Source organism: Alosa sapidissima, chromosome 22 (assembly GCF_018492685.1).
Source record: "Alosa sapidissima isolate fAloSap1 chromosome 22, fAloSap1.pri, whole genome shotgun sequence".
Taxonomy (NCBI): Eukaryota; Metazoa; Chordata; class Actinopteri; order Clupeiformes; family Clupeidae; genus Alosa; species Alosa sapidissima.
Window position 1 is genome coordinate 3,401,259 of NC_055978.1, and position 13,650 is coordinate 3,414,908.

Genomic DNA, 13,650 nt, shown 5'->3' on the forward strand with positions numbered 1-13,650 from the left:
GGAATAAATGTTATGGCACAGACTACAGAGCCATATCTACCGGTATGTATAGGTTCGCGCATGAGTAACAGTTACCTTAGTTCGTTGTGTTTGTGACTTTAACAGTGGATGTACTTTAGCAAATGTGCTTTGTGCTTCATTCAGCATTATAAACCAGTTCTTACGCTAACGTTTTGACCAGCAATGTATCTCTCTTGCCTATACCTTGCCTCACCATTTCTGTTTTCGAAAGAAAGATGTATGTCCATGGCCTTCAAATCTTATCCTAGTGTTCTAATCCTTGGTGGTTGCGTGCGTGCTTGCGCTCTTATTCTCATTCTCTCTCCTGCGCAAACATTATGTCCTGCATGTCTACTTCGTGTAGTTCTACTGCATAAAGTTTCGCAAATAAATTAGTTTGTTTTACAGAAATGGCCTACTGTCACACTGCATGCAGGCTATAACCAAAAGCACACAATTTGTAAATAAGCGGGTTGGATCGCGGGTCGGGTATAATTTTGTCCTAATTAATATTGGCGGTCCTAGTTGCGGTCGGGTTGATTAAAATATCGGGCGACCGCGGGCCGCTTGTGACCAAACCCGCGCAACACTGATAGCGCACCAGACCGCGATGTCTTCAAGGGTTGAATGAAGGGAGTTTGCAAAAATTAGTGTATTTTTCAAGTCAATAAACATTCTTAATTTTCGAATGTCTTTGTCAGGGAACATCTGATTTTTAAAAACCATAGGCCTGGTAGTCGCTCAGACAAGGAGTTATAAGATAAAGGCAATACCATTTGTGTCACCTAATGCAGTTCAGTGAATTAGCAAGATACCATCAGAAGCAAACAATGATAAAGCACCTGTGCGCGCGCGTGCGCTCTCTCCCCTGTGCATGAAGCTGTCTGCGTGTTGTAGGCTAGCGTGAGTTTTTTCAATCTGCTTTACTTTTGTGAGTTGCGACCACCTAGGCTATGTTATAGACGTTCTATGAGGTACCAGTGTTTAGCTGTGTCACAAAACAATAAGCTTTGTCAGACTAATTTTAAAATAATATTCAGGGCTATATACATTTTAAACATTCGGGGCTGAAGACCCGACAAAGCCTTGCGTTAATTCTTCAGATGGGAAGTGTCAGGAATTTTCATACGAGAGACGCTCTCATTGGTGGTTAGTATATGGAGTAGGGAATTGACAGCAACATATCCAATCACATTATGAGAGATGCTGAATTTAACATAAACTGCGATGTTTGATTTTAAATTAATATAAATTTAGCCGGGACTGTAAGCTGGCACACGTGGGTGCTCGATGTTTTCAGTGGGTGCCCGAGAGACGGACCACCCACGGTATCGGCGCCTATGACAAGCGTATCTCGCGGTTGCATCCATTACAAACAAACATGCAATGTGAACGTCTGGGATTGGGGAGAGCACTAAATGCTCTTCTGAATAAGCACGAAGTCATGCCTTTAAATGAAAAACACTCTTTAATAATCAAAAAAATAAACGCTAATGAAGTAAACTTGTGACCATCAAAAATCGTTTATCGCCTGTAACTCCGTGATAACAGGACTTAACAGGAAGGCATTTGGCTGAGCAACGGAGGTTACTATGCTCTATATTTTGTCCAAATGATGTCTGTCTATCATCGTTGCACTCAGAGAAAACCTGAATGTTTAATTTGTCCTGCGTTTCTTCTACGGCTGCAAACGGGATTCACTCACCGTTAACCAAATATTTCTTTATTAGGGCAGGGCAGGCATATTTCTGGCTATTAAATTATTTCTAAACCAGTCTGCTAAAGTCTGTAGTGAAGTCTGTGTAGGGTTTTCCAGCTCCATTTCTTTTTACGAGACACCCTGCTCACTTGAGACCTCTGCCGGTTGTTGCAGAGTCACTGGAAAAATGCAAATTAAAGTCGCGTGATCCCGCGCGGACCGCGAGGGAAGCTGGCCAAGTCAAAGCACTGCCCACCAGTGGTGGAGGAAGTACTGAACCTCAGTACTTAAGTAAAAGTACAAATACACAGAGAAATATTTACTTTAGTAAAAGTAAAAGTACCACAATGACAACCCTACTTAAGTAAAAGTAAAAAGTACCTGCTTTTAAATGTACTTTAAGTATTAGAAGTAAAAGTATTTGCATAATGATTTATTCTCTTAATATCTATATTCTAAAAGGAAAAATCAGTATGGGCTGTGCCATTTTAATTAAGCTAGTTTTAGGTTATACTCGACTAGATAGTTTTAAGTTAATGCAATTGTGCTTACCATCTGTGGCCCAGTTTACATTCTGACCTACAATTCTAGAGACTGTAATTCTGGTTATCTACTAGGGTGATCTGCTGAGTAATATCATTCAGCAAAACACGAGAGCCTGAAGTTTAACGGTGTAGACAAGGGAAACATCGGGTGTATCGTAATGCCAATTATGCTGATTGAACAGAAAAGTTGCTGAGAAAGGTGTCTTTATGATTAGGTTCAGTTTCACTTGCGCAGACGCATAGAATGAGCGCTCACGTTACTACCCCCCAATTGTAGGTTATGCATCTTTATTTAATCACACACAATTAAGGAATATTTCCTAATCTGGAAAATGTTACGTTTTTCCCGGCCACCGGTTCATTAATAGTCTACCATTCATTTGTGCCGCAAATGATCAGACGTGTGACAGAAGCATGGGCATAGCCTGTAACTTCGCTGATCTGCCGGATAGCAATCTCATCGGAGAGGAGGCCCTAACGCTGCAGATAACAGACAGAGAAAGGCACAGAACACAGTTGCATGTACAGTGTAGCCATGGGTCTGGTGAATATAGCCTACCGAATGCAGATGGCTACAAGCTCACGCTTTGCCTGGTCTAGACTAGAAGTTTATGTTTCTAAGAATGCACGTAGCGCTCCAGAATCTTTGGTAGCAACCCCCCGGTAAAACAAACGTGTTTGTCAGAGAGAACAAAAAAAACTGATCATAAAATGTATCGTTAAAAGGAACGATGGTGTTGTAGAAATGTAGCGGAGTAAAAGTACAGATAATTGCTGTAAAATGTAACGAAGTAAAAGTCAAAAGTATGCACTATAAATTTTACTTAAGTACAAATACGTGGAAAATTTACTTAAGTACAGTAACGAACTATTTGTACTTCGTTACATTCCACCACTGCTGCCCACTGTAGTTCATCCAAAACAAACCAGAAAAGGGACTCAAAAGTGCTAAATAAATTTTCCTTTAAAGTGCTAAGATTTTTCACAAAAGTTTGTGAAAACATGCACATCAGAGTACTGCTTTATTAATTTAAAATATATATATAACCGCAAGCGGTGATTAACAGGGTCTGAGCAAAATGAACATGAGGTAGCATAGCTTTTTAGTTTGCATATGCTTTGATTGTTTGGGCCCAAATATTGTTCAAAAGAAACGTGATTCGATTTCGGTTATCGGATTTCAGTTACCGGATTTCGGCTATCGGATTGGATGAAATCTTTAAAATGGGTTGTTCAAAGGGAAACAAGGATCCTGAAATTGGATTAGATCACATAATCTATTCTTGTTTTTTATCTGGATAAAACCTTCACTTTGTGTTGTTCAAAACTTTTCAGTTGGATTGGAATAAATTTGATCCATAAAATTAGGATTACCCTGTGCTGTAACATTATAGTGTGCCAACCTCCACAACCCAACAGTATTCTAACAGTACTCTATTCTAGTGTGCTAATCTCCACAACCCAATAGTATTCTAACAATACTCTATTCTAGTATGCTGACCTCCACAACCCAACAGTATTCTAACAATACTCTATTCTAGTGTGCTAACCTCCACAACCCAACAGTATTCTCACAGTACTCTATTCTAGTCAGTGTTCAAATTATACCGTGAGCTTCGGGGGGTAGCCTACCGCTATTTCTACTGGTGACGTCACTCTCCATTTTATATAGGCTTACACAAAAGATTTCACACTTGTTGATTGCGCGCCACAGTCAAATATTTTTTGGTATAGTCTTTGGAAATGCATACAGAGCAATAGCATGGAAATGGCATACAACTTAAATTTAAGACCAAGAATTGTTTACAGATGGGCCACAGAAAGTCTCCCGTTTAATAGCCAAGTTCACCTAGCATAATACAAGACCAGCCTTTGGTTCATTTGATTCATTTTTCTTGGATAGCCTAAGCCTGCCAAACATCAAGCAAATAAAAAAAAATAAAAAAAAACTTGTTCACGGTTGGAAAAAAAATATCTTCACGTTGTTTAGCCTAGGCATTTCATATCATGTAGCCTAGTGCATTGTGCGCCTGGTGTTATATCACAAAACGTTTGTGTAGCAATATATGCTTTTAAGAAAGGCTGATCTCTAATAATGGCAATGAGGAAAGACATTTCACATCCAATTGATTATTATATGTTCACGTAGCATTTCAAACAAACTGCAGGTAACGTTGCAATTATGGGTGTATGGGCATTTGCGTAAAAAAAGGTTAAGAACCACTAATCTACATGCAAAATACCCTGTATATTCGTGCAAATTCCCTCTTGTTAAGACATTAAGAATGAAATTGCACAAAATGGTAAATCGCCTCATTAAACCTCTCCCCGTGTCAGTATATCTATGGAACTCCTCCTATGGCATGTGATTGTAGGCCTGATTTTTAAGCTAAGCAGCAGCGATGGTCGTGGCCTCTGAGTGGAAGGGAGACCTACGGTTAAACCATAGCGATCTTGCTACTCAAGGTTTTTCTAAGGTTGGCTATCAATATGTTACAAAGGCAGTGAAATATTAGACAAATGTATGGCCAGTTGGCCACCGCTTGTTAACCCATTCGTATCAGGCTTTTGCAGCCTACATTGTGCGTTTGTTTTAATTCGTTGTTTTAATAATGGTATCATAGCAAACAACGCAGTCTGAACGTACCAGAGAAATGGTAGGCTACAGCCCAATGGGGGTGAGGGTTTGAAAATCGTATTTCATTAGATTATATCCTGAATTGTTGGTATGTGGTGGTAATGCTGCATTTAATTACATGCTATGTTGGAAAACATTACATTTTTTCAGTACCCCCCAAACTGTTATTTTCATCCCTTTTGGGTGGGTCCAAGTCTCATCTAGGGGGGTCGGACCCCTAGCCTAGAAATCTAGACGCGCCCCTAGCGGCAGCAAATTACATTTGCTGTCAGGGCTAGTCTAGCAACTCTCCGTTGGCTTGTGAGCTCCAGAAATCGAAACTTAATCAGGCCAATAAAATTGTGTATAGAGTCGTTAGGTGGGCTTAACATAATGATTGATGGCAGAGTGGTTTGGCTTGAATTCCCTGCTACTTGAAAACAAATAAGATGGATGTTGCTGCTGGCGAACAGTCTGACACGAGTTAAGCTTTTATTAAGTTGGCAAACATTTGAACTAGCCAACTAGCTCCTCTGGTGGGAAACGCATGGGACTCATAGCGCTGCCGCTGTCCTATTGCGTGCAGAGGGAATTTGAAAGACAACTGATTATCCCGCCCCTCGAACTGAGCACTGCGAACGGTGAGTGCCCAGACCCTATATTTTATTCTAGTATGCTAACCTCCACAACCCAACTGAAGGAACTGTAGGGGGCGATGTGGGTCGAGGTAGAGTGAGTGTGTGGCGAGCAGGCAGAGCCTCGGTCAGAAGGCTCAATGGTATGGAGTGATGACACGGAGATGGCAGGTTTTAGTGCAACACAAGTGAACTTTATTTGAGTTTCAATTCATCTGTTCTTTTGTTCTTTACTTGTATGTGTGCTGCATCAAAGAGGAAACAAACAGAAAATGGAGTAATCAGTGAAATGGGGTCCCAACTCACAAACAAACCAATTGACATTTGAACAATAAACTGAAATCATATGGCTATATAAGGTACAACTAAACAATACTTGACATCCCAAGTCAACCAGCATCATCTAATCATCTCACATGGGACTCCAACACACCAAACCAACAAACAAAGACCTTAACTTTACACATGATGGCAGAGCTACTCTACAAACTGATAAACATCACAAGAGTCATAGTGAGGGTCATTAAAGTGATGACTTACGTTAACTCAAAGATGCACACAAAGCAGGACACAGTGGAGTGCTGGGTTGAGATGAACAAAAGAGTAAACTCAGGGCGAGCAAACAATTTATCCTGGTCTGAGCCCCTGCTCTGGAGCTACAGGGTTTCCCAGCAGGTAAACTGGGCGTGGTTAGGTGGCAGAGCTAAACAATCTTGCCATTTCTCCACAGCACTTTCACCTCAAATTTCACATGGTGAAAATGTGTATTGGTAAAAACGGTACAACAATATTTTTGCATTGTTGCATGATGCTTGCATGATAAATACTTCTCAAAACAACAGCAATTATATGGGTGCCATTGTTTTGGGATGTTTCCTTCATTACATGCAAGCATCATACACTGATAGAATATTTATATGCTATTTAATTACATTTAATTTGAATGCCTGAATGTAAGGATTCAGAAAACACAATACCAGCTTTTGTTAATGGTAAATGGCTGATCAGATCATGCGTAAATCACTGATCTGGAGATCTTTAACTATCTTTAACTAAGACATTAATAGCTTTTGGCTGCCTTTAATACTTACAGTTTTATTCTGATTGCTTAAGCACATTTTTTGTAACTATGGCTTTTTTTGCAAAACTCTACACACAAATAGGAAAACCTTTGACCTAATCAGCAAAACATTGTAGTTCTCTTGCTTAACTCTTCACACCTTTGTAAAAATGGTGTTTTCATATCAAACAGTAAACACAAGCCATCACAATAATAAGCACACAATGTGCCAACTACACACTGTTGGTATGAATAAAAAACACATCTGGCTTTTGCTTTCTCTGTGCACAAGGTAGACTGTCAGTTTGAGGTCATACTTTTGTCATAGTTCTGTAAACATACAGAGATCCAAACTTCAAGTATTGGTGTTTATTTACATACACACATCAAAACAAACAAAGTGTGTTTTCCCAAGTCAAAACACAAAATAGCAATTTCACTGAGACAAAAAAATCAGTCTACATCGTGTCGTCTCTCTCAACATTTCGTCTACATCACATGCAATGTCCTAGTCCAAGGCACCAGGGAAAATATATTCTGGAATGCTGTATCCAGGCCTGACATGACAATATTGACTGATTTTTTTTGTCTGTAAAAGGGTTATTTCTTTCTCTTCTTATCCTTCCCTTATCCCCCTCCTCGTCCTCCTCTTGCTCCTCCTTGTCCCCTTCCTCTAACTTCACCTCCTTGTCATCCTCTCTCTTTCACTTCTTCACCTCTGTGTCCTCTTCCTCCTCTTCTTCCTCCAACTTCTTCACCTCCACGTCCATTCTTCGGCCTCCTCTAATTCTTACTCTTCTCACTCTTCCTGCTCCCTCCATTGTACCCATTGTACATTACTTATGTAGCTGTGGCTTATTTATAGTGCTTAGGCTGATTGCAAAGTGAACCCATTAAAACAGATTTCACATGAGAAAGTGTGCCAGAGAGTTGGCAAAATAGTATAAATAATAGCCATATATGTGTATAGATTTGCTAGGAGTGTGTTGATCATTTGGAAATTGAGGGTAAAGCAGTGAGTTATGTTTACAGTTCCGCAAAAAGAGTGCTGTGCAGTGGATTGTGCCTACAGTTGTGCAAAGTATGTGTCAGTGAGTGGTTTTGCTATAAGTATTAATAGTTTTAGAAATTGTGCTATAAGAATCACGGCTGTGTTTAAGCATTCAGAAAAAACTGTATTGCTAGACAGTGTTTTATATAGTGCTCTCTTTTTTTGGTAGTTGCATAAATCCACGTTGTTCTATTAAATGTTGTTTCATAATTAAATAGCCTTCCAATAGGTTGAAGCTTAGCTTTGCTACCAACGTTATCGAGCTGCTTCTCGCACAGACGTGCACACGCACGCATTGAATAAACGCTCATACCACGACTTAATTCTATGCCTCTATGTTTGGTGACACCAAATTAACTAGTATTTCCTACTAATCGCAGTAACGTTTGTTTTCTTTTTCTGTCTGCGGTTCCTTAATCAATAGCGCAGCAAATTATCAGACGATGCCCAGGGAATAATTTCACTCTGTAGACCAGCATTGTCCACGTTGCGGGCCGTGGCCCATAGTTTGAGAAATGGTGGCCTGCATGCTGCCATATTAAGGCCTTTTTACGGTGTGCTTTAGCCGGGTTTTCGCGTGGAAGGCTCTGTAGAAATCTGCCACCCTATTGAATGAAGTTAAACTGAAAGAGCTTGTCGTTCACAGACATCAGAATGAACAAGTTCAAAGTAACGTTCATCAGGTAGTAATACAGTACGTTCAGTTCTCGTTCGCTTAAAATATTGTAGTGAACTGAGCCTAGCTATTATGCCTGTGCTCCCATGATGCTGTGCAGTGTGTGTGTGTGTAATGTTGATGTTCAAAACCATGCGGGTTGACAATATTGTGTGTCGTGTCTGTCGTGTCTGTGTTCTACAGCCGGTTGGAGTGTTCGTGGCCAGATTTGGCTGGTGTGTGTTGGGATACAACCTGGGGCAGATGTTTAGTGCTGGGACATAAAGGCCAGGTCTGGCCCAATATTAGGTGTTTGTGTGTTAAAGGTGTTAAACCAATAAAAAAAACATTCAAAGATAACATTGCAGTTTGTTACAATATGAACTTCAATGAACATGTTTAGGCACAACACTGTTTACAGGTTTGTTATCAACAAATAAAAGTAGGCTAACATTAAGTTGATCTGATCTCTCAAGCCTGCATTACTAACCTACCAAGTATTGTGGTGTTGGGTTGACATTTGATGCAACCTATTGGCAAACATTTACATCTAGAAAACGCTCCTTCTAGCTAATTATCCAGTTAGCTTATGTTGTCTGCCATCTCTTACAATGTTAATTTCTGCATTTTTGGTCTGATTTGCAAACCTGGCCTGCTGTACATGACTGTGTTAAAGATTATTCCAGGAAGTCTAGCCGGTTGACCTTGCCAGCTCAGAATGAATAAAAGGATGGGCTATCCATTAATGGCCAAGGATGCCCTATGTCCACACACCAGATATTTCCCCCCGAAAAACATTTGTGTTACTAGCACTTTTAAATGTGTTACTACCTTTCAACTCTTATTATATTCTTACTGAATGATGAATGGTACCATGTTAGTAAAAAGCTAACCTCCGTAGTTGTACGGAAAATGCACCCCAGGCTACTACATTACATCATCCTGCCTGTCTACTTTGAAACTCATCCCGGTGCCTATGCATGAAAGCACACAATAGTATTTATTTCACACATTTAAAGGTAGTTTGTCAGCAAGGCTGTATACACTCTTTTTATAACTAGCTGTATAATAGGACTGCCGCTCAGTCCTGTACATCCTCTCCATGAAAACAAATCACGCTTTTCAATTTGTCTCCATCTCTAACTCCATCGCCTACTCTTGCTACTTTTGTGTATGCTTGTATCAATTTGGTGCAGTTCAAATGTAACAAATGAGTGGTTATGGGCTAGGTTGATGCGGGCCCTTGAGATGATGAACAAATTTCATCATCCTCAGTGCTGAAAAACTGCATTTTCTGGGTTTCGGGGGGCCCAGCTACGCTGGCGGTGGTCATAATCAGTGTTGGGAGTAAGGAGTTACAAAAGTAATGTAATTACTGTAATATAGGCTATTGTTTTTTGCTGTAACGCGGTAATGTAAGGCATTACAAAAAAAGGGTAATATTTTACTTGGTACAAACTTCAGTAAAGCGCATTACAATGCATTTTAACCTGAAATTATTCATTGTTCAGACCGCTTGGCTCAACATAGGGGAGACCACACTTTAGGCGTAATGTTTTAAATGATATTTATTAAACTGACATTCTCTACTTTTATGTTAACCCTCTAGGCGCCACTGTCGAGTTTACTCAACAAGATGCGGTACTGAATAAAACGGCCGATTTAGTCAAATAGGGTGTCATATTTCGTTCGACATCCACTCCACTAGGTGGCAGACATGTCATACGTCATCCCCGAGTCCGAAAAAGGTCATGGTTTAAACAAAAGTTTTGAGCTACAGCGCATTGAATCAGTGCGTGCAATACCGGAGCTAGTGTGCGTGTGAGCCACTTAGTCAGAGCGATATTGTCAACGTTAGCTAGTATTTGCATTAGATTATCGTCTAATGGCATCAAAAAAGTTTACCTGAAATGAAGTGTTGGGTCTTCTATTCGCGGACCCTGATTCTGAAGGGGAATATCTGCCTTCAGGAAATGACGGTGATTCGTTTAGTGAGGCTTCAGATGCGTCCCTGCCTTCAATGATGCAGCTGGACAAAGTGAGAGTTTACTCCATAGTTTAGCTTACACCAAGCACAAACGTTGAAACGTTTGCCCAATGTCACTGGTGGGAATAATGTTTCACGGGTTCGGAGTGTTCATCGGGAAGTTAGCAGGGTGTTAGTGGTGTGGCGAACAAGGCTGGAGGTAGCCTAATAGCGCTAGCTTCTGTCTTTTGCCTCTCCACAATCGCGGCGACAGTAACGTGGTGGAGCCTTTGTCTAATGCGACTGGGTATGTTAGACGAGGTCGAAGTGCTCATAGGAGAGTTAGGGGGAAACGTAGTGGCAGTGTGGGGAGTCGCAATGAGAATGACAGTAGGCCTAGTCCGAGCTGCGCAAATTCTCTCCACTCGACGCGCGCGAGGCAGATCTGGCCATGCTGCTCGCATGGTGGAGGTGGTGACACGCTCTCTCCCTCTCCCCCACACACACACACACATTAGGTCATGCATAGTCTATCACAAGATGATGGGAATGCCGGCCCTGTATGGATAGGGATAGGGAGTCATTATCTCTACAACAAAAGGCCTGCTACATAAAAAAAAAAAAATGTCAGCCATTTATTAGTAATGATTTACACTGTTGATTTGCTATCTATTTCCCTGATCATTTAGGACATACACTATGTGTTCCTTTTTGTGTGTTCATGTCCTTGTGATGTGTGTGTCTTTGTCAGCTAAGAAAAAAAAACATCAACAAAAAGAAAAAAAATACTAACATTGTCTCTTGTCTTGTCTCGTCATCTCACTCCTGATCTGTGCCTTGCCGTGGCAAATGAGCTTTTGAACTAAACAGGTCTTGTCTACTTGTGTTTGTGTGTCATCTGAATAATCTATATGTGCCCCATACATGGAATCAGAGTGCCTACTGTATGTAGTAAATGGAAAATCTCTACAGCAAAAGGCCAGTCTACTGCTACATGCATTTGGTTTGTTTCTGCCATTTATTAGTAATGATTTACACAGTTTGTTCACTACTTACTATTTACCTGAGCATTCAGTATTGTGCAATATAGCATACAGAAGGTGAGGGACATTTTGGGGGGAAAGAAGTGGTGCATTTTATCATTCAAACATGCAACTTTTCATGAAAATTCTATAATCCAAGATGGCCGCCACCATATGACGTCATAATATGCAAATTAGATATAAACATTTAATCTCTACATAAACTTTGGGTCATCCTTAATATTTCTCTAATTTACAGAAAGTCTCTATCTCTTATCACTTTTAAGATATAGCCTTTTGAAATGAAGATGTCAAAATTGATCGTTTCGGAAAAAAACCTCTGGCGCCTAAAGGGTTAAGTACAAAAGTAAAGTGTTGTGCAATGTGTGTCTAGGGGTAGATGAATAAACTAAATATAATATGACGGAGACGCAGAAGGAGGCGAGATCCCCAGAAGGGCAGCGAGTCAAGGCAGCTCCCAACGAGCTCTCCCGTCAGAGCAGGCCAGGGGAATGAGTGAGAGCGACATCATGCCAGAGCCGGCCCTCTTATGGCCACGACAATTAACCTCAGGAGGCAGCCTGTAGGAGACAGACAAGATAGCAGTAGCACAATAGGGGCGGAGCCACCACACAAAGACCCACCGGGTCGTAACATCCCCTCCCCCTTAAAACAGAGGCCAACCTAAGTGGGCCTCTGCACTAGACAGTAATCAAACCCAAAAGAAAGAAACAAATAATAAACTAAACAATACTAATTACTTATTACATGGCATAACAAGTCTGTTTCACCAAATTCACCAAAGTGCCAACCTTAGGCTTATCTCTAGATGTTGGACCAAACCACCACCAAGTGTACTGCCCCCATCTCAAATTCCCCAAACCGCCCCCCCCCAAACCTCAATTTGCTGCTCCACCAGCAATCCGGGCCCTGGAAAGCAATTTAAGGAACGGAACAGAAAGAAGGAAAAAGAGGAACAGAGGACATGAGACAGGACAGCACAGTTAAACATTTTCACAGGAGCGGGACAATGCGTCTGCAACCACATTGTCCACACCCCTGATGTGACGTATGTCTAAGTGGTATGGTTGTAGGAATAAAGCCGGAATAAAGGAATAAAGCTTTCTTTGTAGTAGGTGGAGGAAAGTGGTCAATGGCCAGGACCTTTGCTCGCACTGGACAAACCTGACCCTGACCTACTACTTTGCCCAGGTAGACTACTGTGGCGCGAGCAAATTCACACTTAGCCAAGTTGACTGTTAATTTTGCTCCTAACAACCGCTCAAATAAAGCTCGTATACGGACCAAATGTACGTCCCAAGTATCACTATACACCACTGCATCATCGAAGTCCGTACAAAAACGGAAGGTGTTATCCGGTTTACCCACAAGTAAACAGGGTGACGCCCAACTGGAAAAGGACGGCTCAGCTAGACCATTGTCCAGCAAATACTGGACCTCACTATCCATGATCCTGCGCTTCTCTGGCCCCACACGGTAAAAGCGCTGGCGAACAGGCTGAGCATCACCAACGTCTACGTCGTGCTCGATAACATCTGTGCAAGTGGGAGTATCTGAAAACAAAGGATGGAATGACAGAATTAATGCTTTCAGCTCTTTACTTTGCTCAGTTGAAAGGTGATCCACCACACTATCCAGATTGGCCAAAGTCTGCGAATTCTTAAGCCTAGGCTGCAGAACTGAGTCATCAGGGCCATCATCAACCTCAGCTGCCACCATCAGTGGACTAGATGACACACCTCCGACCACAGCCACTGCAGCCAACGACCCACCATCCCCTGAAACAGAACTGGATGAATAATAGGGCTTAAGCAGATTTACATGGAACACTTGTGTAGAACGCTTCTGACCTGGAGTAGCCAACAAAGTCACATTCAGACACCTTACGAACAACCGAGTAAGGACCAGAGAATTTGGCACAGAACAGGAAACCCGGCATGGACAATAATGCCAAAACTTGATCACCCGGACTGAAGACACGCTCCACAGTGCAACCATCATATGTCCTCTTCATTTTATTTTGAGCTTTGGTCAAATGGTCACTGGCCATCTTCCATGCCAGTGTCAACCTACGACGAAACCCAAGGACATACAATAACATTGACAGGAGGTTTGGTCTCCTCCAAACCATCCTTCAATAAGGACAAGGGACCACGAACTTGATGGGCAAAAACTAAATCATTTGGGCTGAACCCTATGCTGTCTTGCACCACCTCCTGTGCTGCGAGCAGCAGCCATGGGACACCCTCTTCCCAATCCTTTCCTAATTCCAGGCAGTAAGCCCGAAGGAGAGACTTCAATGTGAGATGGAAACGCTCTACAGCCCCCTGGCTCTGTGGATGATATGGGCTACTTAACTGTTGCTTCACCCGTAACTGT

General features: G+C 41.6%; 1 long non-coding RNA gene across 1 annotated transcript; it reads right to left on the minus strand.

The window, feature by feature from the left end:
* Positions 1-11,604: 11,604 nt before the first annotated feature.
* LOC121697413 lies at positions 11,605-12,348 on the minus strand. Its single transcript, XR_006026445.1, has 2 exons — positions 12,149-12,348; positions 11,605-11,831 (listed from the first exon to the last, which is right to left on the minus strand). It is a non-coding gene; the product is annotated as an uncharacterized LOC121697413 (long non-coding RNA).
* Between the last annotated feature and the right edge of the window lie 1,302 nt (positions 12,349-13,650).